The sequence below is a fragment of the Monodelphis domestica genome, chromosome 1, assembly GCF_027887165.1.
Source record: "Monodelphis domestica isolate mMonDom1 chromosome 1, mMonDom1.pri, whole genome shotgun sequence".
Classification (NCBI taxonomy): Eukaryota; Metazoa; Chordata; class Mammalia; order Didelphimorphia; family Didelphidae; genus Monodelphis; species Monodelphis domestica.
This window is the reverse complement of record NC_077227.1, coordinates 556,112,079-556,137,259: the sequence shown is the minus strand read 5'-3', so window position 1 is coordinate 556,137,259 and position 25,181 is coordinate 556,112,079. Positions and strand designations below refer to the sequence as shown.

General features: G+C 34.7%; 1 protein-coding gene across 2 annotated transcripts in view; it reads right to left on the bottom strand.

Moving 5' to 3' along the window:
* Positions 1 to 25,181, bottom strand: part of DLGAP2 (DLG associated protein 2) — a 1,318,656-nt gene that overhangs the window by 1,259,914 nt on the left and 33,561 nt on the right. The gene's annotated exons all lie outside the window — the stretch shown is intronic.

The window sequence follows — 25,181 nt, the reverse complement described above, 5'->3', positions numbered from 1 at the left end:
CTAGTTATAAAAGTTCAAATAATTTTCCAAGATTAAATATTGGAAAGATAACTGACAACGATGGTTGGGAGTAGGGTAAAATTCACAAGCTAAAAAGGAACTGGCAATCACAAAAGAAGCAACAGATAATTTCACTTATATAAAATTAATGCTTTTTCATAAACTCAGAATACTTCATGGATATACTTCATATACACCAAGGAGCTATGGGACCTAAAGTTGAGGATCTGTAAGAACTCAAAAAGGAAAAAAAAATTATAGCTACAGATTGCAATGGAATCCAAAACCTTTTCCTGTCTTGAAATTTGAGTTTCCCTAGGATTTTTGCCTGGGATAAAGGTCTAAACCCTTTCCTACCAGCATGTAAATATATGAGAAATAATGTAAGGAGCTAGTAGTTATTGTGACACTTAATTTTCCCCTCTAATTTAGTTTTGTGAGTCTTTTTGCAATTACACATTTAATTATTTGATTTCTGATTCTTCTGCCTGGTATGAGCTTAGCTTTGCACAGTGGAACCCAGTAATCCTTGGGAATTCCTGTGTGGTACAAGTAGTTTACAATAGAAGGCTATAGATAAGAATGACATAGGTTGAGAAGTCATTAGTGAACTGATCGGTATTGGTGGAAGGAATATATACATTAGTGATATCACAGAGCCACCAAATGCAAAAAAAAAAAACAAAAAACAAAAAAAAAGTTTAACTTTTTATTTTTCTTGAAAGAAACAAGAATTTTAGTGCACAAACTGTTTTAAGGCAATGAAAGGCCAGAAAATTCAAATGAACATATGTCAAGAAATGAAGTTATAGTTCCCATAGCAACCATTACATCCCCTTTACACCTGTTATATTTTGCATTGCTGGAAATATGTGTAAGGGGATATAATATGGTTGCTTTGGGAGCAATAACTTACATTTTCAAATGTGTACACTTCAATTTTCAACCAAAACATTGTGTCAGGCAGAGATTATTTTTTTCTTTGCATTAATGGCCTTAGAGCTCACAGTTATTGCTGTAATCTTCAGTCATTCATAGATTTACTGCAGTTCGTTGGCCAACACTTCATTTTGAAAAGGACTGTGAGCACTAAAAATTAATTACAGTACTTAGTCACAGTTGTATTGGGTTTCAAAAGTGCTTTTACATGTTCATTCATTATTTGAGTTTTTAAGCTATTGAGTAGAAAAGACAATTAAACAATGGCTACATCAATTATTTTCCTTATTGCTCTATCCCTTGAAATGAGTTTCTTTGGGCATGAAATGTGTTCAGTAAGAAGGCCGAAGAAACATTATAGATATAGATATAGATATATGCATATATATGTTTGTGTATGTATGTGTGTATGTATAATAGACAAAATAAAAACAAATATATGGAACATACAACCAATGAACTTAATGTTTTGTTTTCCATAAAATAACTAATATCCTTAAAAGTACCATTTCTGCTGCTGGAGCACCTAGGATCTTGAACAAGAATACAATTTTTGCCCAAGAAATATTGAGATGATGAAATTCTACTTTGTTTTCAGTTATACAAGTTTACATGGTTAAATGAAAACTGTTGAAGTAAAGAATGATTCTGTAGGTTCACTTTAACAGCAACTTTGCAATATGGCCCTAAGCACCAAGTTCCCACTACAGTTTTTATCAGATTCAGCCTAGACTATAAGTATTATTTGAAAGGTACATAGAATATTTTAAAAGCCAAATTTTGTCACCTGTTACAATGTCAAACGTATGCCACAAGAGAAAGTATAGTATAGTGAAAATGGCACTGGACTTAGAGTCCAAAGACCTGAGTTGAAGTCCTAGGGATACTTTTCGGGTCTGAATATATATATAAAGCACATGATCTGGGCTCACATTCCCAATTCCCACTGACCCTGACAAACTGAATCCCTGGAAGGCTACTACTATACCTCCCTTTAGGGTTCAAAGGGTTGCCCTATAAGCTAATTGTTTTAAGCTAATAAGCCTTACTGGTGTGCTTCCTCATTGATTATTAGTTAATATCAATTGCTTGGCCAGACATTAGCTTTGAGAAAGGAGCATTTATGAGTCAGAACAACTGATACAAAATATCCCTCAAAAATTCTATACTTTCCCATCAATATTTACAGAGCCAAGGGGGAAATGGACTCAAACTGAGAGTATGTGTGGCAGAAAAAATAACTCATAGCTCCTGTTGCTGGAAATCCTTTTCTCCCCTTTGTGGAATGCGTAATTATGAAGTTCATAGATTTTCTGTGGTTTTTGTATGAGGCTCTTGGTAGAGACCTAAAGTCATCTTTCCTCAATGTTTCTAATTTGTCCTCAGCTCTGAATGTAAACACAGATAACCACTGATCTAGGGATGTGGACTAGATTACTTATGAGGAGTCCATAATCCTTCCTCTGAAGTTCAAAGATATTCTTCTGATCAAGGATGAAGGCTGAGACCAGAGTCAAGACCAAGGCCAAAAATTTGGGACACTGATGCATAGTTAGTGGTATTGTGAACTGATCCAATCATTCTGGTGGCAATTTAGAATTATGGCCAATGTGCTATAAAACTGAATACTTTTTGGTCCTATAATACCACTACTAGGTCTGTATACCAAAAAGATCATAAAAAAATGGGGAAAGGACCTACTTGTACAAAAATATTTTTATCTGCTCTTTTTGTGATGGCAAGGAATTAGAAACTGAGTGCCTCAACAAGATTGGAGGCTGTGTGGGTAGAGACAAAGCCAAGATACAAGGGGTATTGTAAATGGTAGAAATTATAAGATTTGGCAACTGAGTGAACATGTTTGATAAATGGAGATAACAGCATGATAATAAACTTACTCAGGAGAATAGAGGGATGGCAGTATCCTGAACAGAAATAGGGAAAACTGAAAGTTCATGATATCAGTTTTGTCCATATTGAGTTTCAGATAACTATGAGACATCCAGTTTGAAATGTCCATTAGGCAGCTGATGATGCTTACTAGATCTCAAGAGAGAGGCCAGAGCTGGATTTATAGACTTGAAAGTCATCAGAAAAGAAAAAATAGGGGGTAGCTGGGTATCTCAGTGCATTGAGAGCCAGGCTGAGAGATGGGAGGTCCTAGGTTCAAATCTGGCCTCAGACACTGTTGTGTGACCCTGGGCAGGTCACTTAACTCCCATTGCCTAGCCCTTACCACTCTTCTGCTTTGGAACCAATATGCAGCATTGATTCAAAGATGGAAAGTAAGGGTTTTTTTTTAAAGAATAATTAAAAGTTTTTAAAAAAGAAATAATAATAGACCCTTGGGAATCAATGAAATTAATCAATAGAGACAGAATTTATAGAGAGAAGAGGGACCAGGGCAGAACCTTGGGGTTCTATACATCTAATGGAGAAGGATCTAGATAAAGATCCATGAAAGGAATCTTTAAAATGAACTGTTAGACAAGCAAGAGAAGAATTAAGAAAGAATAATGTGACAACCTGAAAAGGAGAGAGAATCCAGAAAGGGAAGCCAAGTGCCAAGTGCTTCAGAGATGTCAAGGAGGATAAAGGTTTAAGAAAGAGTAATCAAACTTGTCAAGTAAGAGGTAGCAAGTGTCTTGAGAGAGGACAATTTTTAATAAGTGATGAGATTGAAAGCCAGATTGCAAAGAGTTGAGAAATTAGATTAAGAAAGTTGAACAAGAATTACAGAAAACCTTCACGTTAGCTGAAACAGAAAAAGAGTCAAAGTACAAGAAATGTTGGAGATGGTGGGATCTATTGAGGGTTTTTTAATGGGCATGTTTGGGGAGTGGCAAGGAACCAGTAGGAAAAGGGAGATTAAATAATAGAGAAATGGGGGCATGATTAAAGAAGCAATCTACTAGAAAAGATAGGAGAAAATGGGATCAAAGGTATATGTCAAAGTACTGGCTTTGGTGAGAAGGGTTCATTTTTCACCAAAGATGAGAGTAAAGGAAAGAACCAGATAAGTATAAACAAGATCATTTGAAGAAGAGAACACTAACAACTACAAGCAATCAAGAAGGACTTCCCATAGGAAATGAAATATATCTTAAAGGAAGTCAGGGAGTTTAAAGAGGTAGTTGAGAGGTAGGTGGCATTCAAAGCATAATGGAAAGTCTGTGCAAAGAGGGAAATGGAGAGTCACTAAGTTTAAGTGATTAGGAGCTACAAAGGAATAGCAATTAGGAATTATGAAAATAAAATTATTAAAATGTCCATTCTCTTACTGGTGGGCATATATGCCAAGGAGTTCATTACTAAAAATTCTCTATATATACCAAAATATCTAGAGTAGCACTTTGGTGATAGCAAAATATTAGAGAAAAATGCACATAGATTGAGGAATAGCTAAAAATAATTGTGATATATTAATGTAATAGAATGTTACTATTCTATAAGAAGCAAATACTATGAATACAAAAATGCAGGGAAAGACTTAAATGAACTGATGTAGAGTGTTGTAATCAGAGCCAAGAAAGCAATACATGCAATAACTAAAACAATATACATACTGCCTAACATATATAGGTACTTAGTAAATGCTTGTTGACTTGAAGAACACCCACCACAAAACAATGAATGTTGAAAAATTATAAAGGAGAAAGATGGACCCAAAGAAAAGATAGAGAAGATACCTCCCCCTGCACAGCTCCTTCAAAGAGGTGGCAGGCAGGCACACAGATGTGGAACAAGGCATATATATATATACATATAACATATGTATATGTTATATGTATGCATATATATATTCAATTTTTTAAAAAAATATTGATTGATTTTACTGATTTTTTTTCTTATTTTTTCTTTTTAAAACATTCCTTGTTCTATTGAACTTCTCTCTAAGAGAGAAGAGAAAGAGGAATGCAGAGGAAATTTTGAATGATATAAAAACAAAAGATATAAAATTTGCTTTTTAAAATGAATTTATTTATTAATAAATTGTTTCAAAGGTTTATGTGATACTCCCACATTTAATACTTTGCTAAAGACTGTATTAATCCTAAGGAAAAAACCGCGTCAATGTTTTTTAAATTTCCTTGACTGCAATATATCAAGGAAGAGAAAATACTATTTCATAACACTTGAGGACATTGCCAAAAACAGTGGAGAACCCATGATTTCCTCAGTCAATAACATATCTTTATGCCCAGAACTGGATTTCTACCAAAAAAAAAAATGTATTTTGGAAGAGGATCAGAATAGGGATTAAAATGGCAACTATAATAAAGGCAACCAAATCTAGAAAAAAAAAAAAGGGTTGGCCATAGTCAGCAGTCCTTGGTTGGATGAGATGGTTACTGAGGTCCTTTCCAGCTCCAAAATTGGATTATTCTACTATTTAACTAATTCTTATAACAATGTATTGAAACCTGAATGTGAAGAAGAGATGTGGGAAAATGTAATGTGAACTCATTTGGAATGATAAATCTAGTTAGAATCCCACTCTGCTATTTATTCCTTATGTTAACTTAAATAAATCACTTAGTCTCTCTGGCCATCAATCTTATATATCAAATGGAGATAATGATACCTGCAATTACCAACCTCAGAGGCTTACTGTAAGGTTCAAATGAGATAATGACTTAGAAACCTTGAAGCACTTATTAACATCAGCTGATATTATTGTCATTATCCCAAGGTTTAGCATAGTGCCTGGCATATAGTAGGCACTTAATAAATGTTCACTGACTGACTATAATCTGTGATCCTATAAAACCGTAGTAGCTCATTTATCACTGACTTTGTTACCTCAGAGAAGCTATCTAATCACTGTGTCTCTGTCCCTTATTCAAAAAAACAAAAATAATATAGGATTCTAGCTACCTTAAAAGAAAAGAAAATGCATTTGATCCAGACCTTTGCTTTCTTGGCTTTTGGTAAGGGAATACTCTCTAACTCTCCAGATTGGTGACTAATCTGCAATTAGTTTCCTGGGACAATGAGAATTAAAGTGACTTGCCCCAGATCATACAGTCAGTTTGTATCAGAAATGGATTGAAGGCAAGTCCTCCTGACTCTGAAGCCAGATCTAAACCATTACACAATGCTGTTGTTCACACACACACACACACACACACACACACACACACAAATGCAAACGCAAACACACACAAACACATACTATATATATGAAAATATAGAGAGAGACAGAGAGGTGTATAGTATATATGTATATATTGATGTCTATATGTGTATATGCACACATATATACATTTATACATATCTATCTACACACATTTATTTGTGTGTGTATTCAGTCACGTATATGCATACAGAATTGGAGATGCTAATAAAGGACAAATCTATTTGCAGAAAGATGTTGCATAAACATAAGATCCTTTCCATATGATTATGTGTAGTACCAAGCATATTTCCTTTGAGGCTTCATTGTTCTGAACACTGAGAAAAGTCTCTCAGTGCTGAGCTGCATTAATAGCATTATGATTGGCATGTAGGCTTGATGCTGATGAAGCACCCATCATTATAGCTGTATATCGTTTGCCTTGATTTTGACTGTGCCCAAAGTCTTTTCTGTAACATAGCCAAGCAGGTTGCCAGAGGAACCTGGGAACACTTTGAACATAGCTTCAGCTTGCCATTTTACTGTCATCTCTGACAAGAAGGGTTCCAGCAAACACAGCAGGATCTTGTCTCTGTATTGGAGAGAAGGGGCTGTCTTTCTGAAGTCACTGGAATGAAGTAGCCTCTCTTTCAGCCCTGTGCAGTACGAAGTGGCCCAACTGAGATTTAGAGCAACACCAACACCCCCCCCCCACTGTAGATTTCATTTCCTCACTCTTCAGATGCTTAGGACATTTGAAATGTCATATTTTCTGAATATGAACCCAACTCTACTCCCCTTACCCATGAAACTGTAATGGTGTCTTTTTGAGAAATCAAAGAAAATACAGGTTTCATAAAAGAAATTCAAAAATTCATGGGGATAGTCCACAGATACATTTCCTTCTATCCCTGTACAAGATCACTTTCTCCCCTGCCTAAAGGTAAAAGGTCAAACTTTCAAAGTCATCTCAGCCTTTCTTTTTCCCAGAGCATCCATTTATTCTCTTTTATGACGGTGTCCAACCCTAGCAAAAATGTACGCATTCTAGTGTTATAATATAACTGTGATTATAAATTTAGATTTAAAGGGAAGGTAGGTGGCACAGTGGATAAGGTGCTGGTCTTTGAATAGGAAAACCTGAGTTCAAACCTGGCCTCAGATACTTATTAACTATGTGACTCTGAACATATCATTTAATCCTGTTTGCCTTAATAAAAAGGGAAAAATAGATAAAGAAGAGAACTAAGAGACCATCTACTCTGACATTAGTACTCACAAGGGAACTGAAGCCCAGAAAGATTAAGATATTTGCCCAAAGTTACTCATATAACTATTATGATTAGAATTCAAACCAGGTCTTGACTCCAAATCAAATAAATTCTTCCCACCATGCCATTCTGCCTCTCCTTTCCTAATGCCATAATTCAACTAGAATTTTAAGAGACCAATATTCTTTAATATTGAGACCAACATGACCATTTAATTTCTAAGCAATACTATAATGTGGTATTTAGATGATTCAGTTTCCTCAGGGATTCTACAGTGGGTAAATATTACCTTTTCATTTCTGAAGACATGAGCTACCAATAAAAGAACTAATGAACCAGTCATTTAGTGAATTGAAAATTATTAATATTTTCATTTAAAATGTCTCAAAATTTTGGTTCTAAATTTTATGGATTTAGACAATAATTTTAATTGATGTAGCAGTGAGTTAGGGGTTTGGAATGATTGCTGTCACCTAATAAAGGGCAGACTAAATTCAACACTACATTTCTATTTCTGACGCTGTGACTAACTCATAAGTCTATCAGAAAAAAATGGAATTACAACAATTCTAAAATAAAATTAATCAAAAGAATGGTTCTATGTCTTAGTGTTATTTGTACAAAATGTCTCCTTGGCCATATCTTAAGTTATTAAGGGATGAAGAAGGGCCTAAATAAACAAACAGTGGGTTTTCAGGAATCACTATCTGTCTTCACCCATTAAAATATAGATGTTGATAGTAGCAGTGAATTTATGAAAGCAGAGAAGGCAAAGTTGATATATAGGAAATCATCCTTGTGAATTTGGGTGGCTGAAAAAAGTCCTGCACTAAAAGTTCCTTCTGTTTAAAAGTGATCAATAAGTGACAAAAGAGTATATATCTATTTTTGTGATTATTCTCTTAGAGTATGAAGGTCATGAGGAAAAGGGTTAAATTAGAGAATATTCCCTGGAAAACTGAATAACCATAGAAAAGAGCTAGAAACAAATTAAATTACTATATCTCCAGGGAGATTCTGATTGGGGCAAAATGGGCTAAAAATGAATTAATCAATCAAAAAATTTTGATTTTTTTGCTAAGTGCTTTCTATGTACCAGGCACTTTCCCTAATGATTCTGAGGTAAAAACAGTCCCAGTTCTCAAAAATGTTTTTATTCTATTGGAAGAGGCAGCATGTAAATACTAAGCACATAAAAGATACAACCAACTGCGATAAGAGTATTCTCAGAAGAAAAGGCATTAGCCTTTGGGGGGACTGACTGGGAAAGCCTCCTTCAAGAAAGTGGGATTTGAGCCGATTAGTAATGGGAACCAAAGAAATGAAGAAGAGAAAACATTCCAGGTCTGGGGGACAGCCAACACAAAGACATATATTAGAAGATGGAATGTTGTATGCTAAGAACAGCAAGTAGGCTAGTGGTACCTGGATCACAGAAGGCACAGAGCCAAGCAGTGTGAATAGACTAGAATGGAGGAAGAGATTAGATCATTAAGAGCTTAAATGCCAAACAGAAAACTGTGTATTTGATCCTTAAGCTAAAAGAAAGATTATTTTTGTGTGTTGTGAGGAAACCTTAAAGTCTGAATCAGGTCTATTTGACCCTAAAGCTTTGGTAATGAGCTGCCAGTTACACAGACATTCATGTAAATTTAGGAAAAAAGAATGTAATTATTAGCTATGGAATGTGGCCAACTTGATGGGATTTGATGTCTGTTTCTTAACAGTTGAAGAGCTTTAAGAACTATAAAGGCTCAAAGTTCACCAATTCCAATTCATACATCATCTTCAGAGAACCTGATAGAACAGCAGCCCTCTCTCAAAACTAGTGACCTCTCAGCATTGAATTGGTGACTCCTGGATGAGCCTTGGGGATTCTCCAACTAATAATTCATGTGGTACAATCTATGGTATTTTACTTAATTGTAACAAAAAATATGGCTCATCAGAAAGCTCTGGAACTGTTTTAGATAGAAGATGAAAATGAACAAAGGAATCCTTTCCAGATTACATTAGCTAAATTGTAAAAAAAAAATTTAAAGCCAGTAGTGATTTTCTGAGAGCTATAAATCTATGGAATTTGAGCTTGGTATGGCAGACACTCAGGAAAAGAATTTGGTTTTAAAAAACTAGGAATGAGGTTCTTTTCCTGGGGCAGCTAGGTTTACAGTGTTAGACATGGAGACAGGAAGACCTGGGTTCAAATATGGCTTAGAAACCAGTTGTATTAACCTGCAGAAAGTCACTTAAACTTTTTCTGCTCCAGTTCCTCAACTGCAAAGTGGAAAGAATTATATATCTTACCCAATAGGTTGTTATGAAGAGCCAATCAGATTATATTTGTAAAAGTGCCTAGCACAGTATCTGGCACATAGTAGGTGCTTAATAAAAGCTTCCTTCTTCCCTTCCTTTCTAAAGTATTTTCATAAAGCTTATGGCAACCAAAAAATATGGAAGTAATACAAAATCTTGCATGGCTGCTCCTCATTCACTGGGGAAATGCTGATCTTAACCCATAAGGCTTGCCTCATATTCTAAGCTAACACATTTGAAATGTTGATATACAATAATGTGTAGAAAGAATAAATGACAAAAATATACCTGCTTCAGCAATTCAGATCATGTCAGAGTTGCTATTCATTTCAATTCAAGAAATATGTATTAAAGGGGCAGCTGGGTAGTTCAGTAGATTGAGAGCTAGGCCTAGAGATAAGAGGTCTTAGGTTCAAATCTGACCTCAGACACTTCGTAGCTGTGTGACCCCTATGTAAGCAAGTCACTTAACCCCAATTGCCTAAGGTAAGAATTTTTAAAATTTAATTTAATTTAAAAACCTTCCATCTTAGAATCAATATTATGCATTGGTTCCAGCGTAGGAGAGCAAAAAGAGTTAGGCAATAGGGGTTTGCCCAGGGTCACAAAGCTAGAATTTCCTTTTCATTTTCCAAGGGAATCTATCTCAGGTACTTGGCTAGAACTGTTCCCTCCTCTAGGTTGCCAGGCAGGCACCACAAATGCTTGGGTTTAGGACAAACTTACCATTTTACAGAAGACTCACAAGACATAATTGAGTTTCTTCAGTCAATACCACACATTTTCTGTCTCATATAGTTAAAATACCTTTGTTTGATTCATTCAATAGAGATGTCTAGGCTTTCACACTTAGTTCATATATCTATTTGATTGATTAACCCCATCTTTACAGGGCAAACTTAATTTATATTTACTTTTTTTGAATTATAGAATTGGCAAAATAAAGAACTAATTCCTTTTTAAATTATCTAATTTGTCAAAATTCTAGAATATTCAAGTTGAGATAAAGTTTGTATTATATAATAATGCCTGTCTAACAGACTCAGTTGCCTCATTTGAAAAAACAGGAAAAAATAAACCCTACATGAGTTTAAAGTGGTAAAGTCATTCCTTAAGTTTTAATTCTAGGAAGTTAAATAATTCAAGGAGGTAGGAAAAGTGATTTCTTAATGCTTAATTCTAAGTTTTATATTCTATGATAGCATAGTCCATCTCTTTTGGAAACTAAAAACTCCCCAACTTGTTTTTAACAGGTAATAAAGATTTTGTGTTAAGATCCAGAGCAACAGCTGCCATTCATCAAAGAGAAATGGAGAAAGTCAGGGCTGTCCCATTTCCTCTATAATATAAAGACAGCTCTAATGCAGCTGCTAAGATAAAGTGCACCCTCTGATTCATTTTCATCGAGATCAGGGATTTTTAACATTTTGGGGATTGTGTACTCATAGTCTAGTGAAGTTTATTAACCCCTTTCTCAAAATAGTGTTTTTAAATACCTAAAATAAAATACTTAAAATACCAAGGAAAGCAATTATATTGAAATGGAGTTATTTACATTTTAGTAACATTTATTTATTTAAATCATTTTTTTTAAATTCATAGACTACAGGTTAAGAATCTGTGACCTAAATTATGCCCTTCTTCTTTTTGTCTGTATTTACCTTTCTTACTTTGAATTTGTCTCACAGATAGGCTGCGTCTGTGACATTTTTCTAAGCCAATCTTTCCTTCTCGCCTTCTTCGCTGGAATAACTTTAGATTGGTTCCCAATTTGATTCAAGTCTTTTCAGTGGCAACACTTTCACAAAATGATTTTCTAGCGAAGATTCCTGCCTGAGTTTGGGATTAAGTCCTGACTTACGGACATTAATGAAACTCTTTCATCATAAGATCATTCAAGGTATTTTATCAAAACCTCGTAATAACTAATTTTCAAAGGGAATTAATAGATGTTTATTGATTGGCTGATTTACTGAGCAGGAGTTATAGGCAAAGAGAAATGAGGTATTCCCCTGAAGTGTAGTTAGACCCTTCATGATTGTTACATGAGAGATGATTGATTATAGCTTAACTTAAAATGAAATACAACACCTAACAAAGTCAAGATTCTTATCATAAAATTATGTATTCTTAATATTAATATGCAAATAAATGTAGGTTATTGGTTGTCTGTTTTCATCTGATTTTATGATATATTTAACTATGAGTATCCCTCAAGGAGTTACCTGTTTTCATCCTTTTCTAGTTCTTGATAGCCCTTGCCAATTTTCTCCATTCTGATGAATTCTATTATTACTTCTATTCAAATGAATTTCAAATGTAAGCATGTGTTTACATAAGAATATATAGTGATAATTTCAAATATACATATTTATATTTGAGGTTCATTTACATCAAGATAAGAAAGAAAAGCAGGGACAAAATGAGAGGGAAAAGATCTCCAAGTCTAGTTTCTCTTTGGCCCTTTAGACCCATTCTCTTGCCTGATAAAACAATATGCTCTGTCATCAGGACCTCAAACTCAACATAAACAAAATGAACTCATCTTTTCATCAAGAAAAAAACTGCATTCCTTCATATGTGCCTATTTCTTTTTTTTTCTAGCTCTATTTGATAATTTAATTAGTATGGCACTGAATAAGTAAATTAATTTAGGAACAACTGTCATTTTTATTATAAATTGGTAGGTCTTATTAATTGTACTTCCAGTATGTCTCTTAAACATGGTCCTTTCTGTCCACTCATAGTCACTACTCTTGTTCAGGCCTTCATCCCTGTTCCACTACACAATTGTAATAGTTCCTAATTATTTTTGTTGCCTCAAAGCTATCAAATCCATCTTCAGAAAGCATCCTAAATGTTTTCCCTAATGTACAACTCTGACCACATCATTCTTTTGTGTTGTTTAACTGCTGCTAAATATATGTTTACCATAATGCAGAACTTATAAAGGTAAAATATGAGATTTTATCATTATGTTCAATCATAGGTTCAGGAATGAGAGAAAACCTAAATCCTAATTAAGATTCTAACAAGTACTTTTTTACACAAGATCATGTCTATTTTGTTTATACATTACTCTTAGGTTATCAAAGTTAAAAAAAAAGAAGATAAAAACAAAATCTCATACTTCTTTCAATAGTATGAAAGTTAAACAGCCTTAGAGTCATAATTTCACACATTTCCTAAGGAAATAAATTTCATTGAACAAATTCTATAGGTAAACTAAGTCAGCTTACCAATAAACTATATTTAGAGGGCTCACAAATTGATGGAAGAGGATTTACATATCACCAATGTCTCAAGGGCAATTGAGATCCTTTATCTGGCTTTTTATCCAAGGAATGGCTAAGAATTTGAAGTAAAATTTTACCTACCATGGGGCAGTTTTTGTTTGGGTGAGGTTAATACTAACATAAATTTTTGGTTAACCAAAAATTTCAGGAGGAATGACCCCAAGTCTCAAATAAGGGGACATCAAAAATTCCCATAACAAGGATTTTGATAAATGTTTTCCACTCAGTCAAATGGCTGTGTTTTTTTTCTAATGTCACTGTGAACAGGTAAAAAAAATAAATCACATGATAAAGTTTTTTGAGGTTTACAAAGTTCTTTCTTCACAAAGATTCCCATAAACTCATAGGGGTTTTAATCCAGCTCTGGCACTTATTGCCTGTGTGACCAGGCAAATCATTTCAATACTCAAGACTTCATTTGCAATAAATTCAAGTTCATCTGAATGATTTCTATTATGCTTTTCAGCTTTAATGATTCACTGAAGTTAAGAAATACAAAAAAATCTTCATACCTGCCATGGGGTTCAGAGGTGAACCCTTGGGGTTTGGGAAGGATACCTTTTACAAGAACACAAGACTCTGAAACTTGAGCAGAGGAATTTCCCTGATAATAGTTTACCTGAGTTTCTGGGGGTAGAATGTCAATGCCAATACCTATTTTACAAATAGAAAAAAACAAGGTCCAAATAATTTAAGTGACTTGTTCAAGGTTAAACAAATAGTAGGAGACCAATAGTTGAATCCAGGACTTATAACTCAGAATCCAATGCCATTTCCACTATCACTTCTCCCTTTTTTAACCTTTTTACTTCAGATTTCAACTACTACTCCTAATGAAGCAGGATTGATTTATTGGAGTACTCCTTTGTAGTCATGGGAATTCTCACCCTGATACATAATTATTAGGCAACTAAGTGGTATGATGAATGAAGAAGACAGAGTTCTGGACCTTGTAGAGATAATTTTAGGGTTGTGACTTAAAATCTAAATTAATTGGTCGCCAGAGAAAAAATCTCAAATAAAATACCCAAAGCAGTCTGGAAATTTATGGTAATTTTAATTAATATAGAGGGAAGGATTTTTAAGAAGAAAGACAGAAGAGAGTATAGAATTTCTCCCATCTGGCTGTGCCAGGGAGGAGTTCAAGATCTCTGCCACTAGGTCTCTGAAGAAGATTAGAGGCTTCTAAGAGGATAAAGTTTGGAAAGTAAAAGAGGAAAAACTCAGCCAGAAACTCACCACTGAACCAGACAATAGATGTAGCCACACCAAGATGCCAAAAGGCCCAGCATGCTGCCACCAGCCACCTCTCCACCGCCAAAGGTACTGGAGAGAGCAAGTGACATGAAATATATAGACCTTTTACTCTTGTGTCCCCTCCTCTAAATTTTCACGTCTACCAATCACATCATAGGCTTTTCTCCAGGACTGCCCATTCTTTAGTTCTCATTTTCTTTGATTAGATTATAACTTTTGAGTTACTTAACACCTCTTTGTTAAGTTCACCTTTTGTTAGTTACTTAACCTTTTTGTAATTAATTTACCCTTTATGGTTACTTAATACCTTTTTGTATTAAGATCTAAAAATAGATTTAACTTAAAGTTTTAGCTTCACTATAAAATAAGAACTAAGGATGTTCATTGTTCAATCAGGAGATTATGATTTTATCTTCACCATAAAGTAAGATCTAAATAGGGTGGAGTAATCTAAATTTCACAATCCCCCCTGATGATCTACTTCTAACTTCTAACTATACTTCTAACTACAGATGTATACAATATTCAATTTCTAAGAGGAAATTACAATAGTTAGGGAGAAATAGAAAAGTGAGAAAGCAAAACCAATGTTTTGCTAGGCCCAATGACAAAAAGCCAAATTAGGGGCAGTCCTCTTTGGCATAAAGTGTACATTTACAATAAATGTTCAGTCAAACTTCAGTTCAATCAACCACATCCAAGGTTCATTCTTGGTCTTCTTGATATAGTGTAGGTTTTCTGGCATCTTTCTGCAACAATTCATTCTCTAGATTTAGGAATTAGCAAGCTTCTTTCCTTGAAGATCTTTCTCGAACAAAAATTTCAAAATCTTGGATTTTTATTAGAATACAATTCTCCCCTGAAGTGGGTGTTAAAAAAAAATCCAGTTCAGCTCAGGATGCATGGTTGAGTTGTGGGGGTATATGAGTTAATTATCAAAAGAAGAGAAAAACAAAAAACAAAAACATAAAGAAGAGAGAAAAAATGGAAGAAAGTAAACTTTTGGGAGAAAGAGGAAAAAAAATTCAAAATAGACCCTTATTTTGGTTTAATAAATTTCTAACAGACCCTTGTATTAGGGTCCAATTAAAGTAATTTCTAATCCTACAAGTGTGTAGGACAGAATGTAGTAATATTTCACTTACCCATTTGCAGCCAAGACTACAGGAAGTTGCCATAATATAAGAAAGAAAAAGAACTAGAATTTTATTTTGATAGGGAAGTGTCATTCCCTAGTCTGATTTTTTTTTTGTCATTCTCAGGGATATGGGGAGCCAGGATGATAGTCAAACGTTGGTACTTCTCTGAGTACTTCACAAAGAGGGTAGATACAAGGAAGTCCTATGACAACATATGTCAAGTGTTGCAACCTTGAGTCTCACACTAGTTTTTTACCTGTGTGCTCTTTTTGGCCCTATTCAGGTTAAGTCTGTGCTCGTTTTTATTCCATTTCCTAGAATCAGACACAAACATTAATCACAGTCCCATAACATTTTATCAATAAATGGCAGGTTCCCACAGTTTAAAGCTTTTTGGGTATGCATTAATATTATAGCAAGTCTATATATTTATATATATATATATATATATTAAACTTATATAACTGCAGAAAAAAATCATATTAATTGTATGTACCTTTAGTACAAGAAATGAGAAAAAAGGGGGGAAATCAAATATTCTAATCAAAAGAAAAGAAAAGCAATAATAAAAATAAGGGGGGAAATCAGGAATTCAATGTGTTCTCGAAAAACAGCATCCACTTGTCAATGGATTATTATCTCCAATGCATATGATAGGGTGCAGTCAATCAGTCTCAACAGGAGATGCTCTCTTTACATGTGAGCATGAATCCAAGAGTCCTTTTCTCCAATCTTTATAGATGTTGGAGTAGTCAACAATATTTGGAATGGCCCTTCCTTGGAAGGCGGAGTTGCTCCAGTACACTGGAAATTCTAAATATACACCTTGTCTCCTGGGTTCAGGTCATGAAGTGAAAAGTCTAGTGGTCTGGCTTGTACTGCAGCTCTGGATTAATTGAGTTCACACAGTTGGTGCTATAATTCCTGTATATAGGAAGCTAGGTGGATGTCCAAAAAGCATTTCAAATGGTGAAATGTGTAGGTCTCCTCTAGGCCTGCTTCTAAGATAAAATAGGGCCAGAGGGAGAATTTCAGGCCATTTTAAATGGGTCTCAGTGCATAATTTGCCAATCATAGCTTTAAGTTCTTTGTTCATTCTTTCAAATTGGCCTGAGCTCTGGGGATGATATGGTACATGAAATTTGGGAGTTATCTCCAAGCAAGAATATATCTGATTTAGGACAGAATCAGTAAAATGAATTCCTCTATCTGAATCAATATGTGCTGGCAGGCCAAAGCAAGGAATAATTTATTTTAAAAGCACCTTAGCAACAAAAGCCACTGTGGCTCAGGTCACAGGAAATGCTTCCAACCATCTGGTCAATTGATCTACTATAACTAGAAAAAATTTATAATGTCCAGCCTTTGGCATTGTTATGAAATCTATTTGTAGGTGCTCAAAAGGTGTGTAAGCCAGAGGCTGCCCACCAAAGCCTTTGCCATGAAAGGCATGTTAGTTATATGCTTGGCAGGTAGAGAAGGCTATACACACTTTAGAGGTTATAGTAGTTATACCAGGGGCTATCCATACTCTCTTGACAGAGTCCACGATGCCTTGGGTGCCAAAGTGACCATTTTTATGAATAGATTGGCAAATTTGGTGATAGAAACTTCTAGAGAGCAGGGGTTTTCCTTCAGATGACACCCATACTCCATTAATCTGTTTTGTTTTGAATATTTGCTTCCATTTTTCCTCTTCCTTTTCATTATAGGAAAGTGATAAATTTAAGTCATCTGTGGTTGTTATTTTTTAAATTAATTCAGGCCCTTCTATGGCTGCTAGCTTTGCAGCGGCATCTGTTTGATCATTTCCCCTAGAGACAAGGTCAGTGCCACCTGTACAGGCAGAGCAATGAACTACAGCTAGGGCTTCAAGCAGCTGGAGAGCAGAAAGAACTTCATTAATAATTTCTGCATTAGCTATAGATTTACCAGCTGAGGTTAAAAATCCTCTCTGGATCCATAGCATCCCAACTGAGTGACAAATGCCAAAAGCATATCTAGAATCCATATAAATTGTTGCCTTTTTTATCCTTGGCAATTATACAGGCATGTTTCAGAGCTGTGAGTTCTGCACCTTAAGCGCTAATATTAGAGGGTAGTGAAGCTGATCACTTGGTGGCAAATTCTGTGACTACAGCAGCTCAAGTGTAGCGTATGCCAGCCCTCATAAAAGAGGAACCATCAGTAAATAAAACCAGATCTGGATTGTCTAAGGGAGTGTCCAAGAGATTATCTCGAGGCTTTTCTGCCATGGACACTAGTGTTTCACAACTGTGTAATGGTTAAATCTGGAAGCAAGGTGGCAGGGTTAAGGGATATACAGCGTTTCAAGGTAATGTTTTCGCTATTTAACAAGGTTATTTCTTATCTTGTAATTGCTGATCAGAGAATGTCTGTGTTCTATGCCTTAGCAACAATGCTTCTACCTCATGTGGGCACATAATTGTTAATGGGCATCCCAATACTAAATCAACAGTTTTTCTCACTAGTAAAACTGTAGCAGCTACTCCTCTAAGACATGGTGATGCTCTAAATTTTCTAAAATCTAAATTTCACAACCTGTAGTCAGAAAGATTTGAGTTTATATCTAATCAGTACTACTTATTAATTATATGACTCTCTCTGCCTCAGTTTAATTAACTGTAAAGTCAAAATAGTATCACCTACCTCCCAGGGACATTGAGAGGATGAAATAATACTTGCATAGTGATTTGAAAACCTTAAAGTGTTAGATAAGTGTAAGCTATCATTATGATGACTCAGCCTTGTGTCATTTATTCTCATTTCTGCTCCAGGTATTCCTGGAAAGGCCTCAGTTTCCTAGTTAATCCAACTTTAAAGCCAGCCTCATATCACTCTATATATCATTTCCTATCTCCAGTGATCTTGGTTTAACCTCCCCTTTATTCTCATTAGGGAATAGACTTCTGGATAGCCCTATCATAGAATTAAAGAACGTCATAGTTGAAAAGTACCATAGTGATGAACTAGCCTAAAACTCTCCATTTTATATATAGAGAAACCAAATCCTAGAAAAGTGACTTGGCCAGGGTTACACATTCAATGACAAAAACTGCCAATGATGATTTGAGAGATACAAATGAGCCTACAGACCAAATTATTTGACCTACCAGTCTATAGTTGTGCCTCAAATTTCTACCTCTCCTTTGGATTTAAAGCATGTGCCTATCAAAATGAAAGCATGTTAGTTTAAAGCATTATAAGCTGTTCACAACATAATTAAAACAAATTTATCATAACTGTTAGCAGAGTAGTGTTCCGAAGGATCAACAAAAAAAAAAAATAGGTTGTTTATTTGTTTTTATTAGATGAAGGGAGAAATAAGAAATGAAAAGTCCCCAGCATGAAGTACAGTCAGGGGAGGAAAGATTTTGGTGGGGTAGTATGTTGGGAAACTTGACTAGCTAGGAATAGTACTGAGAACTTGGGGTCTGGAATGTCAAAAAGAGTATTCCCTAAAAAAGGGTGGGAGAAAGCAGTTCTAAAAACAAAATTCACCTATTTAAAAGATCAAAAGTTGTTTGTGTTTTTAGTTATGCAAGACAATATATCTGTGGATTTGGAAATTTAATAGGTCTTCCCTATCATGAATTGAGGATTTTTTTCTTCTTCAATTTATATATGTTTTCAACTAAGGCTGAATTCAGCCACAGATTTGTTACATGGTTCTTTTTATTAATCAGATGGCAAATTCTCTGAAGAATAATATAACACCATAGAAAGGCAGCCAGTCATTTTATCAATGACTCAGATAAAGATTTAGATCACATGCTTATCAAATGTCCAAATGACACAAACCTAGGAAATATAGCTAACAAGTTAGATGACAGGTTCCAAAAAGATATTCACAGGTTAGAACACTGGACCAAATTTAATAAGATGAAATTTAATAAATGTTGTCCCCTGGCTTCAAAATAATCAATTTTGAGAATATAAGATGGGAAGGTATGATAAGATCATCAATTAATGTGAAAAAACATCTGGGGATAGTCGACTACATATATTGTTCACTCATTTCAGTCATGTCCAACTCTTAATGAACCTATTTGGGGTTTTCTTGACAAAGATACTGCAAATGTTTGCCATATGCTCCTCCAGCTCATTTTCCAGATGAAAAAACTGAGGCAAAATAGGAGTAAGTGACTTGCCCAGGGTCACACAACTAGTAAGTGTCTGAGGCCAGATTTGAATTCAAAATGAATCATCCTGACTCCAGGCCCAGCACCCTATCTACTGCCTCACCTAGTTGACCAGATTGCCTATGATTCAGCAACAACCACAACAAAAACAAACAACAATGCAAACTTAAGTTACTTTGAGGCAGGTCTAGTGTACAGAACTAGGGAACAGACAGTTCCTAATATCTATTATCTCAGGAGAAAGGTTTTCTATAAGAAATTAACTAGCTAGTACAGTTACTGAACTTTCCACCCATGACTTATTAATATTGTACTTTAATCAAGGGTACTAAGTAGTCCAGATAAGAACAGCATGATATAAAAGAAATTTTGAAAACGCTACCACCTGACAAATCTGAATAGAGATTTAATTATACAAGAGAGGTAGATAGCTCATATTTTATGATCAATTAAATGTTAAAATATAGGAAGTAGAAACTGTGGAAGAACTTTAGAAAATAGAAAATTATAGCAAGAAGGAACCTTGCCATCATCTAATATAAACTCTTGTTTTACATGGAAGTGAACCAAGGTTCTGAGCAATGGAAGTGCTTTGCTCAAGGTAACAGATACTAAGTATCAAATTCAAGATTTAAATCCAAGACTTTTACATTTAAAAAAAACACAATCAGTCAATAAGACTTTTTAAGGACCCACTATGTACTAAGTAGGGCAGTTAAGCAGGGCAAGATAGAGTGCAGGGGCTAAAATCAGGAAAATTTGTCTTCCTCAGTTCAAATTTGACCTCAGACCCTAACTATCTGGGACCCTGGGCAAGTCACTTAACTTTGTTTGCTTCCTTATCTATAAAATGATAGGAGAAGGAAATACCAAAATGACTCAAGTATATTGGCCAAGAAAACCCCAAATAGTCAGACACAAGTGAAATGACTTAACAGCATGTGCTAGGCATTGTGCTAAGTGCTGGAAATGCAAAAGAAGGCAAAAAAAAATAGTCCCTGCCTTCCAGGAGCTTACCATCCAGTGCTGGAGATGACATAGGAACAACTATGTATATCAATAAACTACATATAGGATAAATGGGAAGTAATTAAAATATAGAAGATATGGAATTACAGAATCCAATTGCTAAAAAAAGAACCTCAAATCCAACCTTTACCTCAACAACAACAGCAAAATCCCCTCTAAAACAAACCTAACAACAAGCATTCATTCAGCTCTTACATGTCCTGAAACAGTTCACTTTTAGATAACTCATTCATAGGAAGTTTTTCTTATACCAAGCCTAAATTTGTCTCTTTACAACTTCCTCTCATTTTTCCTGGTTCTACCCTCTAGGATCAGGAATAACAAGTCTTTATCTTCTTCCCTATGCCAAAACTTCAAATTCTAAAAATGATTATCATCTTCCCACTAACTCCTCTCTTTTTTCTAGACTGAACATCTTCAGTTTCTTGAAATGGTCTTCATATAACGTAACTGTCCTTCAAGGACATTTTTTTCAATTCATAAAAGGCAAGGATTTATACGAACATTAATAGTTGCCATTGACATAATAGTTTGTTTAGTGACGCATTTTATATAATTATCTCATGCAATTGTCATGATTGTGTAATATTATAATTATCAATAGCATACTATCTGATATATAAAGAAAATGCAAATGTCAAATATCAAAAAGATCATCTCTAAATATCAAAAATATTAACCTCCAAAAATGAAAAATGTAGTACTAAAAATAAAATTCACCTATTTAAAAAATCAAGTTGTTTAGGTTTGAATAATACAAGAAGGTATCTATGAAACTACTAAATTTTTAGCTCTTCCCTGTCATTAATTTGTCATTTAAATTTTGCAGAGGGTTGTTTATATTTTTTCTTTTTCAGTTTATGTATCTTTTTCAACTGCGCTGAATTGAGCTACAGATTTGTTGTTTAGTGCTTTGTAATAATCATGTAATGAACTCTCTATAGAGTAAGATAATGCTATGGATAGGTGGCCTGTGTCATTTTATTAGTTACTCAAAGGCATAGATTGCATGCTTATCACATATGCAAATGATACAAATCTGGGAAATATAGCTAACATGTTGGATGCCAGGATCCAAATAGATGTTCAAAGTATAGAGCATTGGGTCAAATTTAATAGGATGAAATATAATAAATGAGGTTGTATATATAACTTGCTTTTAATCACACAAATAATGTTTTAGAGGCAAGAGCTGAACTCATCTCTCTCCTGAACCCAAATCCATGGCTCTTTCCATTGCAATGTTAACTCACATTCCATGTAGGTTAAAACACAAAAGAAAGCAAACCTGCTTGTGTTAGCATTTTCATTTACAGGTAGCAAAACAACTTTTTTCATCTAGTCATGTTTTGAACAAAAATAAAATTTTCTAAAAGATTACATATTTTATTTTATTTTTTAAAAAATAACCAATCTTGTCTTTGTCTCTTGAAGATATTGACTTTCCATGAAATATTATACATGATCCAATGTAAATGTAGAAGAGTTGTGAAAGTATTTAAAAAGAGCTCAACTTTAATTGTTATTTTCCTTAGCTGGTAAAATATAGAGCTTTAAGAAAAACACTAAAGAAGAAAAGTAGTAACCAATAATATTTTGTCTTTATAGAGGGGGAAAAACACCTTTGGTAAGTGCTGAAAGCTAGTAACCCTTTTATTTATCTTACCATCAGTAAATGAAAGAAAAGACAAATCTAAGCACCAGAGGGCACTAGCATCCTTATTCGAGGCAATGTTAGACATTTGATAAAGTGGAGCCTTAGTCTTCTTTGCTCTTATGCTGGCAGCACCTTTCCTCTAAGGAGCTCAAGTACTCATGATCTGTCTTCAAGAACAACTCGTCCCAGAGCAGTGACAAAATGATCCCCCGCTAGGAAGAACCATCCTGTTCTCTGTTTTTTTCTAACGTCATCCCAGAACAGCAATAATTAAATACCAAAACTTCAAGAAATTAAATTTGAGAATGAATAAATGCATTGTGCTAACAGGGCAATGTCATATTAATACCTACAAAAATAAAGTTAATTCAAATAGTGAAGTCCATTAGCCTTTTATCTCCTAGACTTCCCCAGGTAAATTAATTTTCTTCTTAAAATTGGCCAGCATAGGCTGGGCAAACTTTTTTTTTTTTGGTGTGGTATGAATTTAATAATACCAAATATTATCTGCCCCCAAATATCATCCCAACGGGTCTGGAACTGCCACCATTGATGTTCTAAGTGCTTAAGTTTTAAAGGCAGCTATTAGAATAGTTAAATATATATGTGTATATATTTATATATACATGTGCATATGATTAATTTGCACTTATTATTTGTAAAACACTATTATCTCATTTAAGATTCACAACCACTCCATGAAGTTGATATGACAGACATTACTAATCCCATTTCCATATAAGGGGAACTAAGACAAAGGGACATTAAGGGACTTGCCAATGGAAAAATCTAGATCATCATTATTAGAAACAAGCTATAAACACAGTTCTTTATAATTCCAAGTCCAGGCATACTCCTTTCATATTACTAAAGAACTGTCATCTAGAAAGAAAGATTAGATTTAATCAACGAAACCATGTAGGGCAAACCTAGAAACAATGGCTGAATTTTATAGTGAGGCAATTTTTAGAAACTGCATACAATAGAAATATTCCCTGTTCTCTTGAAGCTTAAATTGTAAGGAAACAAAACAGAAAAACCTCTACCAGTGTTTGCATTATTTCAATGGACTCATGATCTCATTCATGTTAATACTTCCAATACAAGTATAAATCATAACCTATCTACACTTTTATATTCTGTACTTTTCATACTTTATAGGGGAGCTAACCATGGTGCTGAAGGCTTTTTCTTGCTCTTATGTATACAGACAGGAAAAGATAACTAGCATTTCATAGAATATAACATTTTAAATATTTTACCATTTTAGATGTTAGCTATATCAGCTAGCAGAGTACCTTGCACACAGTAGGCATTAATTAATATAAGCCATAGTTTGAGAATATGAATATACCTGATTTCTAGGTATTTTTTCTAATGTAGGTTTCTTTTGGTTTTGGTTTTGTTTCCCTATGCCCCCCCCCTTCCCTAGACCTTCTTATTCCTCCTCTATCCATTCCTATCTTATCCTTTTAAGCTCCTTAATATTTCAGATTGCAGTGGTGTGGAAACAGAATTAAATATAGGAAATCTGGGTTCAAATCTGGTTCTATCATTTCTTAGTTATTTGAATAGGGTCAAATCCCTTCCGAAACTAATCAAGAAACTGGAAATAATAATACTTAAACTACCTAGTATATATGAAGAAAGTAATTTGTGAATCTAATGTATGTAGATTATACAGAAATATTCATTCATATGATCATCTATTTAAAGTTATAGACCTCAGAAGGTTTTTAATCCATTCACCTAATTTTTCACATGAAGATAATTGAGAGGTAGTAACTTGACCAACCAAAGTCACAACTATTAAGAGGCAGGGCTGGTTCTTGAGCATATATTTCTTGATTCCTAATATAGTAGTCTTTATATTTAGAGATTATTTAGGTGACAGGATTCTATTTAGGACCCAGAAATAGGTATAAGGAACATAAAACAATCTTATTACTGGAAGGAGAGATCTTCCATGCCATAGAACTTGGGAATTAAAAGTGGCCTCAATGGCCATTTAATCCAATGAATGCCCACTAAGATATGTCCAACAAGGGTCATCCAGCTATGGTGTCTTCAAATTCCAACATTGTTTTGATCCAATGGGCATGAATTCAATTTTAATATATTTTTCATTTGTTTACTTGTGCACATATTTGTATACTTATATTTCCCCATCCTGGGAATGGCTCTTTCCTCCAAGGGTCAGACCCCAATCTGGGACATGTTCAAGGATCCTTCTGTAATGTTTTTGTAAACCTCTAGAAATGTTTTTGTTCTGTCTCTGGGAAAGTTTTAGAATTCTTGTACCAACCCTCAATAAACAAAAAATCTTTATGTCATTTCACAGGCAGGTGTCTCACCAGTATATGGTATATATTGATGTATAGATCTAATTGCCTAATAGAACTCTCATTATAAAAGCTTGCCTCTTTGTCATAATAAATGGAGTTTGTGCATAGCCCTATTTTTGTTTGTGTGTCTCTCACTCTCTGTCTCTCTGTCTGTCTGTGTGCGTCTCTCACTCTGTCTCTGTCTCTGTCTCTCTCTGTCTCTCTGTCTCTCTCTGTCTCTGTCTGTCTGTCTGTCTGTCTGTCTGTCTGTCTGTCTGTCTGTCTCTCTCTCTCTCTCTCTCTCTCTCTCTCTCTCTCTCTCTCTCTCTCTCTCTCTCTTTTTCTCTCTTTCCCTCCCTCCCTCCCTTTTTCTCTGGGTCAGGCCCTAACATCTCTTTGACCCTATCATGAAAACAGAATTTCACTTTTATTTCTGTATCTTACTATGTCAATTTCCAGCTTTCCTCACTAAGAATCTCTCCCCTATGCAATTCTGGACTCTGTTCTTACATCTCCTGGCTCTGATGAGTGATCTTTCACCTATTCCTGCTGGGAAGCAAGCTTCTACACAACCTCCCAGGCATATCAACCTTATGTACACATTATTCTTCTAGATCCCCTTTATATGTTCCTCATTATAATGTAAGCTCCTTGAGAGGAGGGACAGTCTTGCTTGC